The sequence below is a fragment of the Lissotriton helveticus genome, chromosome 12, assembly GCF_964261635.1.
Source record: "Lissotriton helveticus chromosome 12, aLisHel1.1, whole genome shotgun sequence".
Classification (NCBI taxonomy): Eukaryota; Metazoa; Chordata; class Amphibia; order Caudata; family Salamandridae; genus Lissotriton; species Lissotriton helveticus.
Window position 1 is genome coordinate 798,788,940 of NC_136073.1, and position 23,561 is coordinate 798,812,500.

A 23,561-nucleotide genomic window follows, 5' to 3' on the forward strand; every position below is an offset into this window, starting at 1 on the left:
CAGGGCACGACCAGAGCGCACCCTTCAGGGTCTCGCAGTGAGGAGGTAGAATTAGCGAGTGCCAGGGCCTCACCTCTTATTCAGACACCCACAAAAAATAATGGCAGCAGAACCTACATCCCAGTGGTCCAAGTGGGAGTGGAGCAATTTAGCGGAGCAACCTGCCTCACACTGCTCATGAAGATAAGTCCCCCCTACCAGCTGGCATCAGTAGGGTGTGCTGTAGCGCTATGGCGGCCTCTGTTGTAACCACGCAGATTCCGCAACGCTAAGCTCTGCCAATCATGAACCAACTCGGCTGCGCCCAGAAAGAGAATGTCTCAGCAAAGGCCACCGATCCACTGCTCAGATTAGGGATTGTGTGGCAAGATAGACAACTGCGAGGAGTCTCCACAGCGAATGTAGGCACAGTACACACTAGGGCGGTTCCGGGGGGCTCTGCTGTCACCCCTGCCCTCCCGAGACTCTGAACTATTGCAACGTCTTACAGCAGAAGGGCCTACTGCACAATGGGCCCGCCGATATCTCCTCCCCAGCTGCTATGGGCTTGAAGCTCTTCAGCGCCCTCTGCCCCGCACCAGATCCAGCAAGCAAGGCGTGGCCTAGCACCGGGCCCGATTCCACCTCCCCAACCCAGACCTTGTGCAGGCCCACCCACTCACCGCATCTAGCACCGACGGGCGCTGTTGTCCAGTAGGGCTGGCGCTTCCGCTACGCCGCCGCAGGACTCCTCTCCGCCAGGCCTCTTCTCTGGGTATATCGCAGTCTGTTGCCGCACCTCCGGCGCAGCCCCCTCCGGCACCAGCGGAGCCGCGCGGCGCTCACCAGGCCCGGGAGGCACCAGGCACGCCCCCGCAGCTTCACTGGAGAGTCCGCCGGATCCGCCCAGTCTCGCCGCCTCCGATCACCACGGGCCGCGCTGTGCAGGTTATAAACCGGGAAGGCTCCAGGCACGCCTCCCGATCCGAAGCCGCTACCGTCTGCTGGGAGGTCACTAGCATACACCTCAGGGCATTCAATGGCACCACGCAGACAGCTGAGAGCTCCGATCCGCCGCAGCTCATCAGCGCCCAGCAGTCGCCATTTTCAGTCCTCGCCACGAGGAAAATGTAGGGGGCTGATTGCACCTCAAATGGCAGACCCACGCAGCAGCAAGGCGACTCAGGCAGCACAGGACTCTCACAGGTAGGCACCACTATCTTTTCAGAACTGTAAAGGCACAGGATATAGCAGATATTTGGCGGATATATTCCCGGTCACGTAGAGCCTCACAGCAGTGCGGCCATCTTGCTTGGCGCCCTCTAGCGCCCCCCCCCCCATAAACAAAGCTTAAATGCCATTTTGTAACTTACATGTGTGCTGCTTCATGCAGCAGTACAAAAAGGGGTGGTGATGGACGGAGCATCTGAACCAATCAAACACTCACACCCAGTCAACAGATCTGGGTTTAATCCATCACCGTTCTTTAGCCCACTCTGACACCCCAGTCAGACATGGCCTTATGCAAATCAGTCTGACCCTGTGCCTCATGGGAACAGTCCAGCCCGAACTGGCAAGCCATGCCTTCCCTGGACCGGAAACAAGCTTCCTAGGACAGGTTTCTGGCATTACAGCCGTCTTCAGCCAGGCTTGCTTGAATCCAGTGGCAAAGTGAGCAAGGGACTCACGCCTGAGCTTACCTTGCTAACTTATGGCGAACAAAGCGGTACAAAAGGGGGTTGTGATGGACAGTTAGGGCTGGACTGTTCCCATGAGGCACATGTGAACGGTGATGGATTAAACCCAGATCTTTTGACTGGGAGTGAGTATTTGATTGGTTCAGATGCTCCGTCCATCACCACCCCCTTTTGTACCGCTTCATGCAGCACACATGTAAGTGACAAATTGGCATTTTTAAAAAGAGGTTTGTTTATGTACAGGAAGTGACACCTTCCTGTACATCAACAAACCTTGGCATTTTGCTTTTTCCATGTGTGCTGCACAAGGCAGCACACATGGAAAAAGCAAAAACGAGGAGAAATGAAGCATTTCTCCTCGTTTCGCCACCTTAAGAACAGGTCTTTCCTGTTCTTAAATTCGGCGCTGCCACCTATTATCGCCTCTCTTGATAATAGGTGGCAGCATCGAAGTGAATGGGTGGTGCGGTGGAACGCCCACCGCAACACCCTCTGCACGCCCCCTTTCATGATAAGTTTATTGTGAAAGGGGCACTATTACCAAGGCAGCGTTAAGTCAATTAACGTGGCTTTAAGCCAAGTTAATTAACTTAACGCTGCCTTGATAATAGGGCGATGCAAATATCGACGCGTTATCGGCAGAAAAATGCCGATGACGGGGCGACAAGGGGCTTGATAATATGCCCCTTGATTCCTGGTATGACAGTCAATCAAGCAATCAGGATTTATAAAGCCCGGCTAACCACCCGATAGGGTAACCAGTGTTCATATACATATTTAGACAATGTAGAATCTGGCACGGCAAGGGTTCTTTTGATATCAGTTAAATTTTAGTTTTCCCATCAGGATGGAACATTACATACGCTGAAAATAGTCTTTATGGCTCAACGCTGTGCTTACATACTGAATAATATAGAAAGTTCCATGACTCTGCAGTTTTCATACTGGGGCAATGTCAGCAATGACATTGCAGGAATATCCTAATGTATAGCTCTGATATATGAGGCATAAGATGTACCCCGCACTACTAACACCCTGGACAGCTGCCTGGGCACATTGAGCAGCTCTGCAACTTTGTGAGCTATCTCCTGCCACAATGACCATAAGTAACCATACTGTGTGTCCGTGATCATCCCAGACTGTTAGGCATTTGAGATGTAGTCTGATATGCTTAAGGAGTCATGAGTGGCAACTGTGGCAGGATGGCATATTTAGTATTTGTTAGCAATGGGGCTCTCTAGTCGGCAATGGTTTGCACCTTTGTCCCAGTAGAGACCATTGCTTCTAGTCAGGGTAAGGGAGTTCCACCCTTAGACAACCCCTGCTCACCCTTTGGTAGCTTGGCACGAGTAGACAGGCTTATCTCAGAAGCAATGTGTAAAGCATTTGTGCACACATACAGTAATACAGTGAAAACACTACAAATGGACACCACATAAGTTTAGAAAAATAGGAAATCTTTATCTAAACCAAAACAAGACCAAACGACAAACATCACCCATATATATATCTAGATAGCACCAAAAAAAGGTTATTCACAAAAATAAAGCTTGTAGCAACAAATAGCTCCCCCTGGGCCTATTACGACGTCATGACAGATGAAAATCCCAAATTACGGCGCTGACCGCGAGGTACGCAGGGTCAGGCCTAAAGCCACACGGACCACAAATAACAGTACGATGAAAACAAAGATGGTGCATGGCGTCGGGGAGGTTTTGCTTCATTGGCGCCGGGAGACGTCGGTTCCTTTCTGCAATGCAGGGAAGGTGAGGCGTCGGTTAGTTACTGTTGCCAGGGATATGACGTTGCGGTGGCATTGAGGTGTTGGTTTCATAAAACGATGTGGAGTTGATGGGTTCAGGAGATCAACCACATTGAGTGGTGCCCATGGCTTCATTTCAGGTCACGGCGTCGGTGTTACTATTTCCCTCTGTGGCAGCTGAAACAGCAGTTCCAGGTGCAGGAGGACAGGAGAAACAAAGTATTTGTGTCCCTGAGACTTCAGAACAGGAGGCAAGCTCCACACCAAGCCCTTAGAGATCTTCTTCAAGCAGGATGCACAGCACAGTTCAGTCTTTGTCCTGTCCTTGGCAGAAATGGCCACTGCAAGCCAACCCCATACAGCACACAGCACAGGGGCAGTACTTCTCCTTCAGCTTTCCCAGCTTTTCTACTTAGGAGAGGTTCCTCTTGAGACCAGAAGTAATCTAAAGTTCTGGGATCTGGGCCCCAATATTTATACCACATTTTCCTTTGTTCTCTTGTGGCAGAGAGTCTCTTAGCTCAGTCCAAACCAGTTGTGTCCTCTCTGGTCCAGCTTCCTGGCAGGAGGTAGAAACAGCATTGTGTAAGGCAGTCCAGGCCTATTCAGGTGCAAGGAAATCTCTCAGTACTCTAAATGCAGCCCAGGTCTATTGAGACCAGCTCTGACTCATCCAGGAAAGGCAGGACACACCTCAACCCCCCCAGTCGCTGTCGCAGGGAATGCACATCCTCAGCCCATCCCTCCAAAACCAGTCACTCCACAACTCAGCAGAGGTACATGGGATGGCTAAGCAAGAAGAAAATGCCTACCTTCTAAAAGTACTTGGGAAGAAAACAAGGGGACCCTACTCACTTGGAACCTGGGTGTAAAGTTTATAGAAAAAGACAACGTCTCCTGTGGATAAATATATATCTCTTTTTTTATAGGTATAAAGCACAATGGCAATACGTGTGGTATGCGGGATGTCAAACAAAGAAGCAGTGCATACACTTACTAAATTGGATCGCCAATTTGTACAGTTTATTTAAATATACATAAACAGTTTTGTAGAAAATATACATAAACAGTTTTGTAGAAAGGATCTGTGAAAAATACATACATACAAATATTCACAACGTGAATGTGTGTCCCAAGTGAATGTATATATAACGAACCTAAACTATTGAAGTGAAAAGGTAAACTAAAAGGTTTCTAGTTCATATTAGATTTCATTGGAAAGAGGCGACCTAGTGGCGTATACATAAACAATATGCAATAGTTGGAACAATGGGGACAACTATTGTTTGAGGTCTGTTTCTTTTTGGTTGTCGACGACGTTTCGACCCAAATTGGGTGTTGGGGCTCTTCAGGACTGGTCAATGAAGGGACACCTGTAGGGGGGCTTGCACTGCGCAGCTGCAGTTAAGAAGAGTGGCACCGTGAAGTAAAAGTGAAGTCTAGAAAAACTTAGTTGCGTGCCTCTCCTGCGAGTTACCAGTGTGAAAACTTATCTCCATTGCTTGCCTACCTTCCTTCACCCTGCTCAGGGGTCCCGGCCGCTTCTTTGTTTGACATCCCGCATACCACCCGTATTGCCATTGTGCTTTATACCTATCAGAAAAGATATATATATTTATCCACATGAGCCGTTATCTTTTTCTATATACCTTCTAAAAGTGGCATTTTCAAACCAAATATGTAAAAACCATCTTTACTAAAAGATGTGTTATTAAATTCTGGGGTCAGAGAACCTAAACTTCATCTTCCGATCTTGTCCCCATGGGAAGTTATACTTGTAAGAAGTTACAAAGTATCTCCCATGTTTTCCTATGGGACAGATAGCCTTGCAATAAAGAAAAACTAAATTCACAGTATTGCACTATCAGGACTTGTCACACACCCAGTACATATCTTACCTTTCCCATACACTGCATCCTGCCCTTGTGGGTACTTTGGGCATACCTTAGGGGTGACTAACATGTAAGCAAAGGGGAAGGTTAGGGCCTGGCAAGTGGGTGCACTTGCCAGGTCGACATGGCAGTTACAACTGTGCACAGACACTGCAGTGGCAGATCTGAGACACCTTTGAAAGGCTACTGGTGTGCATGGCACAACCAGTGCTGCAAGCCCACTAGCAGCATTTGATTTATAAGCCCTGGGCACACACAGTGCACTGATCAGTAGTGGCAAAGTGCCCAAAACATCTAGACCAGCAAAAACGAAATCCAGCACACAGCAAAAATACAGGAGGCAGAGGCAAAAAGACAGGGTAGAAACCATGCCAATGATGCTAGGTCTAACAGTACTGTATTATTAGGAACACAAATAGTGTTATGGGAATCTTAACTGGAGCAAGGACAGTGATGGGCACTATGTTCTGGTACAGAATGAAACCTGCTGATATTTTTCTCTGTGTTGGATTTTCTGTTGGATGTTTGTATGTGGCACATCATTTCTTCATAGGCACACTCATGAGTTTCTGCTTTAGGCAAATATTGCTTCCCCTGGTACTCTGGCAAATCTGAAAGCGGTAGAATATTTTATCAGGTTGTCTTTGAGAAATATCTGTAGTTCTATGGCTATTAGCCAACTATTGGAAACATAGGGCTGTAAATGTTCTCTTAGAGAGCACAACCTTCCTGCCTCACTGAAGAGGTGGAGTTAGCCAATTTCACTGGCTCATTGAGTCACATGTGTCGCTACGTTGGATATCATTGCCTGGACAGATTTTGGTTATCAGTTCGGCCTTAAAGGTCACCATCATGCCTGATGCTAAACCTCCCTTTCTGGCATTTTCCAGATTGGCTGCCAGCTGTGGGGCACCTTTAGGTGGTGGATGGGCAACTGTGACATCACTATGAAAGCCTGAAGTCACTGTCTCCTGCAATGTTGGGCTTCCTTTTACATCTCAACCAAGGCTGATTCTATTTTTCAGTGCGGGTCTGGAGATAACCATTCTGCCTTTACAAGGGCTGCAGCCCATATCCTGCACCACTCGAAACAGACAACGCCGGGCAACTTTGTTAGGTTTGAGTAGAGCACTGGGTGTTATGGCCATGGCTGTGTCACTGTCCTTGAGTCCCTGAGAACCTGGCAACTGCCTCCAGGTCACACAGCCCTCACTGGGCACAGATCAAAGAGCTGAGCCATTATTGGTCTTGGCTGAGGGTACAAAGCGGCTGATGATAAGCAGTGTATGCTGCCAAGGACCAGGCAGGCGTCGACCCACGGTCTATATCCGTGCGATAGTGAGATAAAGCAAGGCTGGAATGTCAAGATAGCTGCCACCGAAAGCCAGAGGTGTTCAAAAGTCCATGTATGAACTTTCTATGGTAGTCTAGTTTGCGCCCTACTCAATGAGCATCGCAATATAGCACTAAACAGGGTTGTTAGAACAGTCGCATTAATGTTGGACCTCAACCTTTTCAGGAGGAACGTCAAAACAGCTCTTCATACTGTTCAAGGAGCTTATGCCAAGGCAATGAAAATAAACGTGACCAAACAACACAAGTGTGAACGCTCTTTCATATATTTATTACTACAATGCAAATATCAAATTCCTTGGGGATAAATCAAATCGATTTGTAAAATTACAGATGGTGTTATGCAACTCTACTTGGAAGAACTTTTACACTTCTTTCAAATTCACAAAGAGGTGGATCACTGTATCTCAAAAGCAGCACCATGAGCAACAATCTAGGCTTATTATTTCACCCAATCATGGGACATATTTGCTACCTATTTGCCTAAGCAGAATTATACATAGAGTACGATTCCTCATAGTGGGAAGGGCAACCAAATGAACAAAGGCATCCACCCACATTTTCCCCCTTGGAGAAAGCACTTCTTCAAAAGCCCCACCAAATATGAGGACGATCCATTTGTCTTCCACTTCAAATTTCTCATCAATTACAAATTTCCCGTAAATGTTCACTGCCATTCCCTAATTTACAAGGCAACCATACCTTGGTCCGCCCACTCCCCACGCCTTATATGGGATTTACTACTGTAGATTTCTAAAGACGGCAGCAGAAAAACTTGCCGTAGTCGAACCATCTACCCCTGTCATGATTTCTTTTGTGAATTCCTGACAGGCACAAATGTAGCATTTTTGGCCATAAATGTAATTTTATGCCAGGAAATGCGTTGCGAATTGAGCCTTTGTCATTCAGCGGAGTACAGCATATCAGGCTTGAAAAAAACAATGCTTTTCCCTCAAATTAACTAATAGGCTCAGTCGATGAAGAAAAGAATCCACACCAAACTTAAATTATTGAATTTAGTAGTGTACCTAATAGGGCTAGACAGGGACACAAATGAAATATACATGTTACTTAGGGATACCACGCTGCTAACTAACGCCTAATCAGGAGCTTAGTCCTGCCAATAAGGCACTCTCATATTGCATTAAGTGAACAGCAGTGACTGTAGTTTATTGGTACCCTGAGGGATCCAAATAATTCATCCACCACACAGTCATAGATAGCAAAACTAAATAGTTGATGTTATACCATGTCTTCCTTCGTACAACTCTGGCACCTTATACGGAGAGGTAGACCCTTGGGCCAGATGTATGACCAGTTTTTGCGTGCCCAAAAACCTAAATGGGCATGTACAAACACTATTTTGTGACTCACAAAAAATTGCGACTCACAAAAAAGTGTTTTGCAACTCGCTACTAGGAAGAGGCGTTCCCTTCCTAATAGAGACTCTCTAGCCATGTATGAATGTTTTGCGACCATAATTGCGGTCACAAAACACTCGCAATTTACCGCCCTCTTAAAGAGGGTGGTAATGGAGTCACAAATGGGAAGGGGCTCCCAGGGGACCTCTTCCCCTTTGTGACTGGCTCTAAAAATATGTTTTAAGGGCAGGCAGTGGACCCAGGGACCACTACCTGTCCTTAAAAAAGAAAATGAAATACGTTTCTTTTTTTTTTATGCATCCCGTTTTCCTTTAAGGAAAACGGGCTGCAGTTAAAAAAAATGCTTTATTGACAAGCAGTCCTAGATATGGAGGTCTGCTGAGCCCAGCAGGCCGCCATCCCTGGGAGGGCCAGCCATTCCCAATGGGCTTGCAAATTGCAAGTGGCTCATTAATATTCAAGAGCCTCGCATTTTGCGACCCCATTGGGAATCGCAATCAGTGTCTCTGACACTGTTGTACATTCCAAATTGCGACTCACAATTTGCGACTTGCAATTGAGCGCAAATTGTGAGTCGCAATTTGGAATGGTCGTACATCTGGGCCCTGGATCCCAACAATGGATGCTATCTTCAGGCACACAGCTTAATGGGCCCTGATGGTCAAGTTTAGGGGAATAGATTGAGGTTTAATACTTAGTGAGGTATTTTCATGCTCGTATGATCGTTCATGCTTCGGCAGACACAAAGAATAGTTTAAGGAGATGCACGGAGCTCTTAACCTGGTTATTCAAAATAGCTTGAATCCGCCGTGACCACGTTGGTGCATGATAAGTGTTTCCACCAGGTCTGACCCTTCTTTGGGCTGCCCAGAAGCACTTTGTTGTCCTTATCAGTCTGGTCAGTCCTTCCCTGTGTCTTGCTGCTGTTGGTCTTGGAACCACACCACGATCACAAGAGAGTCTTCGGATGATGCATATATCCTGGGATATTCCACCTGTTAAAAGACAAAAAAATCAGGGACACGCTCATGTCCAGGTCCCCAGGACTTTATTCCAAAGCCATCTAGCAATAATGGGTAACACAGCTCTACACTTAGGGAGTTGCTCTTAAATACATGCATGCATCACAGTGTTACTCCTCATTCAGGGCATAGGCTGCAAGAACATGTCTAGTTCAGGGGATTGAACAAGGGTACTGATCCAAAACAGAAAGCAGCTTTGTTTGAAACCTTAACCACTTCGGCGCTGATGACGAGCTCAGCTCGTCATCAGTTGCGCCGCTCGCACGCTGATGACGAGCTGAGCTCGTCATGTAACGCGGCTTTTTTAAAATCGCAGCGCGCAGCGGGAAAACTGCTAACGCGCATGCGGTTAAGAAGCCTGAGGAGGGTTGAAAGTTCTCCGTGTGGCTTGGAAAATCTCTACTTCTCAGCCTGGTATGTTTGTATGGCCAGGACAAGGGATTTCTTCTAGTGAGCTCATATCTGTGAGCTTACGCCAGCTGATCCACATTTTACTGTGCTGATCAACAGCAGATATTCGTTGTTCCGAAGACTGTTTCCTGGCTCTCCATGTTGGGGTTTCTTCCTCATGTATGTAGGTGTGTAAAATGCATGTAGCCCTTGCTCATGTTTCAAAGCAACTGAGTGAACGGTGATTTCCATTTGTGCTTCATTTTCATGAGTGAACAAGATAAGACAAGATCCCTACAGTTTGTCCTGTATCTAAGGGGGGTGGGTAGCGTAACTGCTCCATAGTTTTTTAGGTCTCGCCTATTCTATCCCGTAGGGATGGAATAGGTGAGATTATAGTAAGCGGTCGGAAAAGTCTCCCTAGCTGCGGATCGCGTACAGTTCATGTGAGCCAGGCAGGTGCACATCGCACATCGCACACCCACACCATTGCCAGCCACATGCCACACCATTTGTCTGAGCCTCTGCATCAGACTTCAAAGGAAGCCGCTCCCCCGCCCCCCATCAGACTTCAAAGGAGGCCGCTCCCGCGCCACGCAATGCCGAGAGCTTTTTAGCTTCAGTCTCTGTGCTGTTGCACCACTCTCCGCCCCCGCCCCCACACTTTTTCTCTCTTTCATCCTGACTAGCATATTAATTTGTTGCATTCCACACGAAGGTTTCTGATTTTCAAACATGCCAACACCACAGTAATCTTGGGTGCGGGCACAATATCCTTACATTGCTTTCCGATGTGTTCTTTTCGTGTGCATTGCTTTATCCATTAGTCTCTTTTTCATGCCCTGTACTTTGCCTGGTAGCCATGCCAACTGTGGAAGCCTCGCCGCATCAGGCCGTTTCCTACATTCCTGATGTTCCATCACACGCAGGATAACTAGCTGATAGTGATACCTTCCGAGGGATGAACACGCCCTCGAGTCTCTCTTCCCACGTTCTGTTTGGTGCGCGCTCTTCACTTGTTCTATATATACTGGCCCACCCCCGTATGGATTCCACATTATCCACAGGCGATACGAGGAAGGAGCACAGGTCGATTACGGCTCCAGGTAAGCGGGATGCCTCCCTTTCCAGCTTTGTACTTTCTTGTGAGTCGGGACTTACACAGCCTGTTATCCTTTGCACGCCGATCTTCGACATCATCGCTGTCCTCGCTTTCATTGTCCCCAAGTATTTAACCCTTTCTAGTGCTGCCTTTCCACGGTGTTCTGCTGTCCCTCCTTGCTTTTAAGGTCGACCCCCTCATCGTATTCTACTTCTCCCTGTGGGGCACGGTACCTGGGTCCTTCACATACGGAGTCTAGGCATTACCTTAGTGTTTGCTTCTCGCTGTTCACATACCGTATAATCCACCACTGTGCTGCTTTCTCGCTGTACTCTGTCACCTTTTTAATGATTCACACGGCTGCCCAAACCCTTAGGGGTCTCTGACCGCTACCTGTGGGCCCGTGCGGGTTTTATTAACTTCTTTTTGAGTACGGCATACATGTTTACTGCCGGGGCCTTAGTTGGGTCTCAATTACCCTTGCGCTTGCCTATAACCTTTGTGCTTTTTACATTAGACCTCATCTGTCCTCTCTGTTCCATCTTTCGCACTGGTTCTGGATTGACTCCATTTTGTCACATTTTAGGTGGGCTGGCCTTTACATCCCTGACATCCTTGCTTATGTACATTACGCTTTCTCCCCCCGTGGCAGACGCATCACTTGGGCCCTTATCAAGGAGGCTTTCTCTGTCCAGGAGTCGCCATCACAAACGTGACCTCTCCCACACACGGAAACGGTCCAGTAACACGAGGAGACCATTTTACTTCGGAACCCATCTGAACTGTTCAGAACAAACATACGGTATGCACCATTGAGTGTCTAGACACCACCCATTCTGATCGTTTATTGATTCTGCTTTTATTCGTATAGAGTTGTGGATACTCCACTTGTGGCCGATATGGTGGTAACCCCTTGTCACTTTTGAAACCTTGATGATCATGTGACTACTTCATCTGCCACAGTATTATCTCACCGCTCCAGGTTCAATGCGCCCCAGACCGCATACTGGCACTGTCTCCAATGTTTTTTTCCACATACCTTACCCCATGACTTTACGGCACACCCAGCTTCTTCCATTGTTTGTTCTCCTCTTTCCATTCAGGATACAGTTCGGCTATAGACCTGCCACCATTACTTAGTTGTTTCCGCCATATTAGGTTTCTACCCTGACATAGGACCTACAGTGCACACTGACGTCCTGTGCACACATCCATTACTTCTTCTACTCCACCCACTCATGTTACCATTCTGACTTACAACCCAGAGTACACACTGATGACCAATTTTTAGATACTCAGTAGGTCCCTGGACTAATCATCAGTCGCTACTTTTATGCGATATTTCGACACCCCGTGTCAATTGTGGTGATTCTGTACGGACCGCCTGGACAGTGACATAACTCCTTCACAAGACTTGCGCTACAGACGCACCTTAGAGATGAGTAATAGATTCCCTTACATATCACCTAAGACTCACAATTGTAAGATGTGCCCTGATTAGACAGCTGATGTGGTTACACTTATCAGTACAGAATATGCTGGTTATAACCTAAGCTGGAGACCCCCTTTTTCTAGTCTGAAAAAACGCGCATCAAAAAATATTGACCTCCTTTTAATCCCCCTCACCCTCACACACCCCCTCATCCTCACACACCTCCTCACCATCACACCACTCAATCTCACACACCCTCACCCTCATACACCCTAACACACCCTCACTCACCCTTTCACCCTCACACACCCTCACTCACCCTCACACCCTCACCCTCACACACCCTCACCATCATACCCTCACACACCCTCCCCCTCACACACCCTCACCCCTTACCCTCACACCCTTACACCCCCTCACCCTCACACCCCCTCACTCACCCTCACACCCTCACCCTCACACCCACTCCCCCTCACAACCCTCTCACCGTCACACACCCTCACCCTCACACACCCTCACACCCCCTCACCCTCACACACCCTCACTCACCCTCACCAGCATAGCATAACAAAACATAGCATAACATAACAAAACACAGCATAGCATAGCATAACCCAAAAAAGCATAGGGTAGCAAAACATAGTATAGCATAACAAAACAAAGCATAGGATAGCAAAACAAAACATAGCATAACAAAACAAAACATAGCCTAGCATAACAAAGCATAGCATAGCATAACCAAGCATAGCATAACAAAACATAGTATAACAAAACAAAGCATAGCATAACATAACATAACAAAGTATAGCAAAACAAAACATAGCATAGTATAACAAAACATAGCATAGCATAACAAAGCATAGCATAAAAAAACACAACACAACATAGCATAGCATAACAAATATAGCATAACAAAGCATAGCATAGCAAAACACAACAAAACATAGCAAAGCATAACACAACAAAACATAGCATAGCATAATAAAACAAAGCATAGTATGGCAAAACTAAACATAGCATAGCATAACAAAACATAGCATAACATACCAAAACATAGCATAACAAAACACAGCAACACATAGCATAACAATACATAGCAAAACACAACAAAACATAGCATAGCTTAACAAAACACAACAAAACAGCATAGCAAAACAAAACATATAATAGCATAGTAAAACATAGCATAGCATACCAAACACAACAAAACATAGCATACCATAACAAAACATAGCATAGCATAACAAAACACATCATAGCATAACAAATCAAAGCATAGGATAGCAAAACAGCATAGCATTACAAAACAAAACAAAACAAAGGATAGCAAAACAAAGCATAGCATAACAACATAACAAAGCATAGCAAAACAAAACATAGCATAGTATAACAAAACATAGCATAGCATAACATAACATAACAAAGCATAGCAAAACAAAACATAGCATAGTATAACAAAACATAGCATAGCATAAGAAAGCATAGCATAACAAAACATAGCATAACAAAACATAGCATAGCAAAACAAAGCATAGTATAATAAAACACAACAAAACATAGCATAGCATAACAAAGCATAGCATAGCAAAACACAACAAAACATAGCAAAGTATAACACAACAAAACATAGCATAGCATAACCAAATAAAGCATAGTATGGCAAAACTAAACATAGCATAACAAAACAAAGCATAGGATAGCAAAACAAAACATAGCATAGCATAACAAAACATAGCATAACATAACAAAACATAGCATAACAAAACACAACACATAGCATAACAAAACATAGCAAAACATAGCATAGCTTAACAAAACACAACAAAACATAGCATAGCAAAACAAAACATATAATAGCATAGTAAAACATAGCATAGCATACCAAACACAACAAAACATAGCATAGCATAACAAAACATAGCATAGCAAAACAAAGTATAGCATAATAAAACACAAAAAAACATAGCATATCATAACAAAACACAGCATAGCATAACAAATCAAAGCATAGGATAGCAAAACATAGCATAGCATTACAAAACAAAACATAGGATAGCAAAACAAAACATAGCATAGCATACAGCATCACTCAGCACCACCACAGTGTCACTCGGGGACACCACAACATCACTATGCGCTACCACAGCATCACTGAACGCCACAGCATCACTCGTTCGCATCACATCACTCATCGCCACCACAGCATCAATCTGTGCAACCATTCAACAACAACTGGTTCAAATATGTTCTCTCAATGTTTCAAGCTTTATTACAAATGTAACAAAAATATGTTAATATTTCACTTCTGTTCTTGGATTTTTGTCACAATAAAATACACTGAACATAATCTTCACAAAAGTTATTTACATAAGTTTAAGCTATTGCCATTATACATTACAATAACTTTTATTTAAGTATTAATTATTTATAATTTTTTTAAGCCATTGTTATTTGCAATATCTCTACATGTAAGTCACGTAAATACAGCATATATTGCATTACAAATGCTATAGGTGTCACATTTGTGAAAGTTAGAACTATTGGCATTGTAAATGAGAAAGCTATTAATTTTGCTATTTTCAAAAACAAAACATAAATAACAAATTTGTCATTTACAATACCAATAGCTCAAACTTTCCTAATGCAAGACCTATTGAATTGCAAATGCTTGTTTCTCTTGTGTACGGGCGAGGTTTCCTAGACCATTCTTTGCTCAATGTAGGCTTCACAGGCTTTAGAGATTCTGGCCCCTCCACCCTCTATCTGCATTGCGATCTGCTGCCGACCAACAACAGCCTTGTGTCGGAGTTCTGACTTGTTTGCATCAATAACAAAACCTTGACCATTGCAAACTAGTTTCATCTAGGCCTACCTGCTCCGGAAATCTATGGAAACTGGACACAACGAAATAAATGTTTTTCTTTTCTGATTGGAAGAAGACTTTGAAATTAGCTGTCCTCAGGATTTCCGCAGTGGCCACTGAAGGTGAATACTGCACTCTGTGAGCCAGGAGCAAAGTATATTGTCTGGACTTCTGTGCATCGGCCAGGGACAGATGCATTTCCATAGACAGAATCTCAGCTTGTCCTACTGTGATCTAGTTGGAATCTTATAGAATCTTGGGTTGTGACCTGAGCAATAAAACTAGTGAAGTGCCCACCAAAGAGAGGAGCTGCTCCGACCACTGGAATATCTGTGCATGGACAACAAGCTGACTGAAGGCATCAACTGGTGTTTTGATACAGGAGGAAGCCTCAGAAAAGCTCTCCAGACAAATAGGTCATTATGTTTTGATTATACCATGCAAAGATAGAACCAATTAAAGAACCAGTTGCAGGAGGCCTACATTCCTAAATTAGAAGAAAGCTGACTTACCACATCAATCACAGTCCTGACAAAATACACATTTCCATCTAAAAACAGAAGCAGCGGAAACTTGGCGGCGTAAACACAGTGCTTCCCCTGACTCTAAATAGAGCAGGCAAACTGCAAGCTGACTGCTGGTGTCAGCACCACTGATTTACTGTGGTTATCCTGCCCCGCCGGACTCTAAATGAGGCACATAACTTATTATGTGAGGTTCAAATATTAAAGAGAATGAAATTGATCCCATTGGGCTGTTTTTAGAGTCTTGTTCGCGCTATATAAAACCTTCAAAATAAAATAAATAAATAAAACAGGCAATTAGAGTGAAGCAGAGCCTTCCCATGGGAATAAGCCCTGAGCAGCTAGGGGGCTGAGGAAGGGAGTGGTACGTCCACAGAAGGGCAGCAGAGCGCTTCCGCTGACACCCGGAAGCACTGGCAGCGCGTGAGTGCAGGAGAGGGTTCCCACGGGAAGGAGTCGTCACCGTGCCAGCCGCGTTATGTGCAGCACTGCTCCCCCGTGAGAACGAGCTGCCCCTGCTCGCGCTGGGGTTCTGCAGCCCCGGGAATGATTGCGGGCCGGGGTCACGTGCCGAGCTGCGGCACGTGCCGCCTCATCCGCCACCACGTGCCGCCTCGCTGTAAACGCATGAATCGGGCGCAGGCTTCATGAATGAACACTGGCTTCTCCTCCTCGGCTAAGTGCCGCTTAATGCATGAATCGTGCGGATGCCTTATGAATCAGTGTGTCTTCTCACCCCGGCTGCATGCTGCTTGAACCATCAATCCTGCAACGTCTTTATGAATGAATGAGTCTTTTCAACCTCTGCCATGTGCTGCTGTTAATAAGGAATGGATCATATATATAATTTATATATAATTTGTGATTAATCATCCTTAGCTTGCACAACCTTTGGATTCTAAGCGCTTAGCCTGCTCTGCTTCCGGTGACTCAAACCTGAGGTAGCTGGCGGAGGACAGACGCATCCCAGATTAACATTCTGGGAATCTCACCCCCAGCTAGGCCCTGAATGTAAATTGGCATAATTAGGATAAGTACAGGTGAGGAGAGCAGAGAATGCTGAGGCGTCGCATTCTTCCTGGTTGGGTCTATCATTAACAAGGAGCGGCCAGGGCCGTCGTGCACAAAAAGCAGCCTTGGCAAAAATGTGCACACCAGCCCTGCCCCCTTTCTCGCCTCTCTCATCCTCTCCGTCCATTCTCTGTCTCTCTCCTCTTTCTCTCTTCTCTGATCTCTGTTTCTCTCTCCCCCCCCTGAGGCCACCAGCTGCGCATGCGGCAATTAACATTGTGCAGCAGGAGAGAGGGAGGGAGGCACCAGCAGTGGCCCCATGCCTTAAGAAAACACGTCCAATGGACGATCACCCCATCCCCCAGGGAAATACCCAGAGGAATCAATGGCCTGTCCAACCCAGTGAGCAGCACAGATTCATCCTTTGATCAGATGAATAAAAAGTAATGTGGATGTACACAGCATACACTACTACAGTGCTAATATTAAAATTACTGTTACTGCTAGGGAATTACTATTCCCTTAGACGCCTATGACATGAAGTTTATGATCCCACTCCTATCCATCTACAACAAGCAAACACACCTGCTGCTACCACACACTGGACCAAGTCCCTTAAGACACTATCATTACTTCCAAACCAAGGTCAACAACAACGTTTCATCATTGCCGCGCAACCGATCTCCAGAGGTTATATTGCACTTTGTCAACACCGCCATACCTCAATCCACTGACCCGGTCGCCCACCGCTGCACAGTAACCAGCAGCCAGAAAAACAACAGCTGCTATAACGGCTCCCTCCGAGCCCTCAAGCAGAAAGGTAGAACTGAAAAGGACTTGAGATGGTCACCAACCTAACCCTCCGAAACACAAAACAATCTGCAAATTGAACTGCAAAGGTGGGTTTCTTCTCTCAAAAGGAAAGCCTTTTTGTTTCGAAACTCAGTAGCACGACAAATCATTCCTGCTACCAAGTCAAGATGATCCCTCAGGGCCGAAACCTGCCTGACTAGACCAACTACTAACGAATCTTAACAAGTTCTGAAAACATACTCTGTTTAATTGGTTCCTAACCTTTTGACTTCTGTGGACCCCCACGTAATTATTATTGGAATCCGGGGACCCCCCACTGAGTCATTATTAGAATCCAGAGACCCCCAATCGGTCATTACTGGAAACCAGGGACCCTGGCCTAAGTAATGTAGATGATTTGAATCACAAAACAACACACAAAAATACAGACACAAGCATTCATCAAAGAAATACACAAATTATGAAATATTTTATTTGATTCCCAAACAAATACATAAATTGAAATGTTATTTGAATGTGAAGGTTGGAGATTTTCTAAATTCAACTGAGGCCACCCATCGCCCATCCTATATTCTGTTTGATGCACTTGTACTCACTGTTCCCACAAATCCATATGAGCATTTCACCGTAATCTTCAGCCTGCCATTTCAAATTGTTTCACATTACAGTGTTTTAAAATTTTCAGTGTTACATTTTGCTTCTTTATTTATGTCCACGTTAATAATTTGTTAATATTATTTAATTTTCTAAGCAGTCGTTGGCCCCTAGCGGTCCAGGTTAAGAACCCTATTTGTTTAACAAAATCAAAAAATCTGCAAACTAGTTTTGGCAGGACAGTAGATCTTCTGCAGATGGCATGCATATAACAACCAACCCAATGAGAGAAACCAGCAACCAATTCTTGCTTTCTCTCATACTTGCAGTCTCTGTAATCGCAGATTATTAGGGGACTGCATAAGAGCTGCTTGCTCAGCATCATCCTTCCCAGTTTCTAAAGCTTTGAAGGGATTGCTGAGGATTAACAGCAAGGGCCCGGAAGGAACCAGCATTGTCAACAATGGCAAGACTGTATGCGATGTCAGAAAGATCCACAACTTCCAGGAACAATCAGAAAGGTGAAGATCGACAGAGAGGTACAGGATCCTCAAAAATGTCCGGGATTGAGGGGATTGACCCCTCGGACAGGATAGAATCTTTGGAACTGGCAGCACTGTGGGGAAGTGGACAATAGTAGCAGTTTTCTGTCATACACTGACGGATCCCGGGCCAGGTAATGAGTGTGGACGGGGGCTCTTGGCTATATTGTTCTTTCTTAATACTGTATCCTGAATATCGACTGCCACAATATTTTTAAAGTATGTATATCTATACTACTATTATAAAGAGAGAACACACACCTTTGAGCCAGGTAAACTCGGGAACCACAGCGCCAATCCACACACCCGATACATTGTAGAAATTGTCAGGGTGTGCAGATGGACATAGGCTATAAAAAATAAAAAAAAACGTACATTTAAAAATATAACTTTAAAAAAAAAGTAGTGCCCTGAAAGTAGCGCCGGCCGCGACGCTGCTCTGGCCGCGACGTAGCGCTGGCCGGGACGTGCGTGATGACGATGAGGAGGAGCGGCGGACATGGAGCGGCGGTGAAGTGAGGAGCGCGGGTAGAAGCGGCGGCTCAGGTGCGTCATGGCGAAGAGGAGCGGCGGTGAAGTGAAGATCCGTGAAGGAGCGGCAGCTCAGGTAAAGTAAAGTAAAATTGAAATCAGGGCGGGAGGGAGTCGGGGCGTGCACAGAGGGACAGGCGGGAGTAGTGGGGGCAGGAGGGAGTCGGGCGGGAGGGGGTGTACTGCCCCCAGCCCCTTTCTGCCCCAGGCAACGCTGGGGCGAGCTGCTAGTATATATATATATATATATATATATATATATATATATATAAGATATATATAGATATATATATCCGCATTCCTGGTTCTCTGTACACAAAGGGCCTCATCCACCTAGCGAGACCGGTGCTGGGCAACGGGGTACAGAGTCCCCGTACACATTTAGACAACACCCACGCAGCAGCACAACTAAACACCCGCACTCCGGACAGCTGATCAGGTCGAAACGCGTTAGCCAAATACATTTTATGTGAAAAGCTGTCCGGAGTGCAGGCGTTTACTACGCGGGTGTTGTCTAAATAAGTATATATATATATATATATATATATATATATATATATATATATATATATATGTGTGTGTATGTATGTATGTATGTATATATATATAACTGCTCCAAAGATCCGTGCCTGATGCACACAAAATAAAGCCCTCTTGAGGGTGAGTTCAATGAATATATTAAATGAACTCCTGCAAACACAGACACGTTTCGGCTGTCGCCTTCTTCAGTGTAATCAGGCCTGCCGGAAACGGACATAGTTTAAATCAATCTGGACATGGGCATAGACATTGTTAACCGCTTCGCCGCAGTGGACATTGCGCCGGGGTGCTTCCGAATCTAACGCATGCGCAGTTTGGACGGCCCCTGGCTGTCCTCCGCACATGCCCACCATGATGTCGGATGGCCAGGGGCTGTCCGACGCATGGAAAAGGTTAAATGACTTATCATAAGTAAACAGTGTCACCATATTGGAGTGGTGTGCAGACAATCAACTTATCACATTTCATTGCACAAATACATGGTTCAAAAGCTCGATTTAGCGCTACTTGGGCTTACATTACTTGTATCACTATTGGATTGTGCCCTGGATGGGCTTATACCAATTGTGCCTCATTAAAAACGGACACGATTATACCAATCTCAACACCAGTACAAAGATGATTTACAGACTTATTATAAGTCGACGCCATATTGGAATGGTATGAAAACAATGTCTCAACCTCATTCTGTGTTGATATTAATACATATTTTAAAGGCAGAACTACACCCTGTATGGGCAACTCGTATAGCTGTTTCCAAATTTGCAACACTGATCTATATATGGAGCCCTGGATGTGCATATTTCCGTATGCTTAGCAGTGTCATATTCCATAACCCATTCCAAACTATATAGCGTGCCACCCTTGTATAAGTTAATTGTGCCCCGTAGCCATTGTCTCCCCATTCCATTTGACTAGTGTCTCTAATCAATATCCTGGTCTGCCACGTCACCACTTATTTGCAGCATATGTACATAATTGTCATGATAAGATATCAAGAATAAATCTACACGATTGATATCACCAAATTCAAATACTCAGACCAAAAGGAAAGATGAAACTTATACAGGATACAGAAGAGAAAAGAAAGGTACTGGGTCTCGCTTCTTCCTCTTGCTCGGCTGAGCGAGCTGAGTTTTGGACGACTACGTACTGAATATATATATATAAATATATATATATATATATATATATATATATATATATATATATATATATATATATATATATATATATATATATATATATGGGAAACGCAGTCTGTGGCATGAGGCGGCGGCAAGGTGTTCAGGAAACCAATCAGCTCTGCTGGGCTGCTAACCAATGGCAGCGAGATGGATCATTCAAAAGTTACAGGAAGCAGTTTTCAGTGTAAGGGCATTTGATAAAGGGACTTATCCCGAAACGCGTCATGCCGCCTGTGCTGGAATAAAGGTTTTCTCCTTGGATCCCCGCTTGTGTCCCTCTGGTTCTTTCCGATGGAGTGAATCTCGCCTTGGATATATATATATTGTTTCAGCCCCCCACGGAGACGCCTAACAACGCCACCGATTTGGGAGCAAGGAGCGTTTGTTGGGGATAATGGACAGCTGCGGAGTTGTGATGTGGCTCTGCATACCCCACTGTGGTCTCTTAACAGTGTGCTCCAAGGCAGACCACTCACTGAAGGAGGACAGGACATTACACTACAGGTACCATGAAGCCCTGCGACCGGCAACGCCCACCTGGGCGGGTACTTGTGCCGTGGTTTTGCCTAAAAAATTGCCTGCCTTGAAGCTCGAGTCAGTGCCTCTGAAGAAGTAGCAATACGAAACGCGTCAGGCTGACTTTTCATTGAATTTGCTGTTTTTGCATCCATTTCGCAAGCTGCGCTCCTGACAAAGAATTAAATGCTGAAACCTTTGTCTTGCTTGTGGGCCCCTCTTTCTTCCAGGCAAACTTAGTTTTGGATATATATATATATATATATATATATATATATATATATATATATATATATATATATATATATATATGGAGAATCGAGTTTACAATGCTTATAATATATGTGTGTGTGTGTGTATATATAAATATATATATATCGAGGTTTTTAACTGTGGAGATAAGTACTTGCATTTATAAACTCACCATAATGCTCTGCTTGTTGATATTCTGGATACAATATTGTGGCAGGACGACATTTGACAGTTGATATTGTGGTAGAATCCATCCTGATAGGTGTAGGCCAGCCAGCGCTTGAGTTTCCTAGCTTCATTCCAGCTCTGTCAGGATGTAAAGGTTTGAAAACACCCAATGTCATTAACTGTGTGTGTTTACAGGGAGGAGTGACCTGGAAAAATCCATTTGTTCTCCATGCAAACCAGTTCTACCAGCCACTTATCCAAGGTCACTTAGTCTCCGATGTGTTTATATTCCCAGAGGGAAGGGCCGTCGGACTCTTGCTTGTCAATATGCCTTGTGATTGAGTGCAAGATTCTTACTGCACTCCTACATTGCTAGTAATATATGCCAACCTCCCCCAGGCTAACCTCATGTCCTACAATATGTGAGGTTGAAGAGTAATTTGAACATCGTGAACTAGCATTAAAATGTGATGGCCGTGCTGACGTCTAATGCATAATGTTACAAACAACACAGAGGAGTAGCCACAGTTGCTCTCCAGCGGTGATGATGTTGTTGAAAAGCCACTGACACTGACTTGGCCGGATTTAAAGAGCATGAACAACGTTAGTGAGATGAAGACCCCAATCTGTGCCATGATCCTAGAACACAATCGAAGACTGGGAGGGGACCCTGTAACCCATGTCCTCATTTTAAGGCCATTCAATGCTGTGCGTACCAAAGAATTATGACCAACTATTAAACAAACTTACATTTGAAATCCCAAAGACTTGGCATGATAGCTAAAGAGGAGATGGACTTTGGACTTCCCCCTCGGTCGTCACCTACCCAGCCGGACTTTGGGCAGACCCTCCTTCGTCTCTCCTTTCTATCTAACTCCTACCCCTTTACCCCACCCCCTCACCCTTCTAAACTCCATTTATTTAGTCTTCTACACTCTTGAAATGTTTTTCTAGTAACTGATGTAACGTGTAACTGAAGTAATTGTATAATTTCTGTGGAACCTTATGTAAAGCGCTCTGATACCTCTGGGTCTAGCCAGCGCTATACACAACTTTTTAAATACATAAATATCCATGGGTATACACACAAGAGAAGGAATTGACCAAAAACTGTTTGACAACCAGGTTGAAGGATGAAATACCAGATTCCTATCGCTGGCAGCCACAGCCAGGTAAGATTTGTGTGTCTCATCCTGGAAGCCTAATGTAGGCAGACAGTTAGAAAAAGATAACAGCTGGTAAGCCTTTCCTGAAGGTACCAGTGATATCCCCAATGCCGCTTGTTCTAGTATGAGAACCATATGGAATATATCCAAGCAACTCGCTATTACTGGGTTATTTCCTGTTGTCTCAGTAACAGGACATTACGGCTCAGCTGATGGCTGTGGTAGAGTGTTAGTCCCTTACTTGAAAATTCAAAGGGCCTTCCGGTGTAGAGTAAAAAACAGTTCTCCTTACGCAGCTCTGATTGCTAACAATCGCCAACAATAGGCATTCTAGAATACTGCTTTGTTTGATGATGTCACATGGGGTTTGAGATACGTTTGATGAGGTCACCTGAGGTTTTAAGCACCATTGTGACATCGATCACTAACTGGCCCCTGAGACACCGCCCAAAGTATCATGAATTTGGGTCCCAAGATTTAGGAGGTTCTGGAAGAAAAATAGATAACTCATCCTGGACGCACCATAATGATCTAACACTATTGGCATCTCCATAGCTTTGATTCAATCTCTGTGAGTGACAATGAAATGTGAATTAGGGCATACAGAAACTGCTCTCAGAGCTCGTTAGTATTAATGAATCCGCCAAACAGTCCGCATCTTACCCCGCTAAAAGCAAGGAGGAATCCCATTGCACAGCTCCCGAAGGGTAAAAAGATTTTCAGCCAGTAAACGTTCCCAGGCAAAATATAATTGCCGCATAATGGCAGCTTGCCAGTTTGGAATGGGAATCAACTTGCTATATCAGTCTATCTGCATAGTACAAACCTAAACCATTTACACTT

General features: G+C 44.9%; 1 long non-coding RNA gene across 3 annotated transcripts; it reads right to left on the minus strand.

Moving 5' to 3' along the window:
• Positions 1–6,935: 6,935 nt before the first annotated feature.
• On the minus strand, positions 6,936–21,613 carry LOC144798644 (uncharacterized). Of its 3 annotated transcripts, none has more exons than XR_013603591.1 (2): positions 21,557–21,613; positions 6,936–9,060 (listed from the first exon to the last, which is right to left on the minus strand). It is a non-coding gene; the product is annotated as an uncharacterized LOC144798644 (long non-coding RNA). The 3 variants fall into 3 exon arrangements; XR_013603592.1 differs by lacking the exon at positions 21,557–21,613 and adding an exon at positions 16,135–16,210; XR_013603593.1 differs by lacking the exon at positions 21,557–21,613 and adding an exon at positions 15,387–15,543.
• Positions 21,614–23,561: the final 1,948 nt, after the last annotated feature.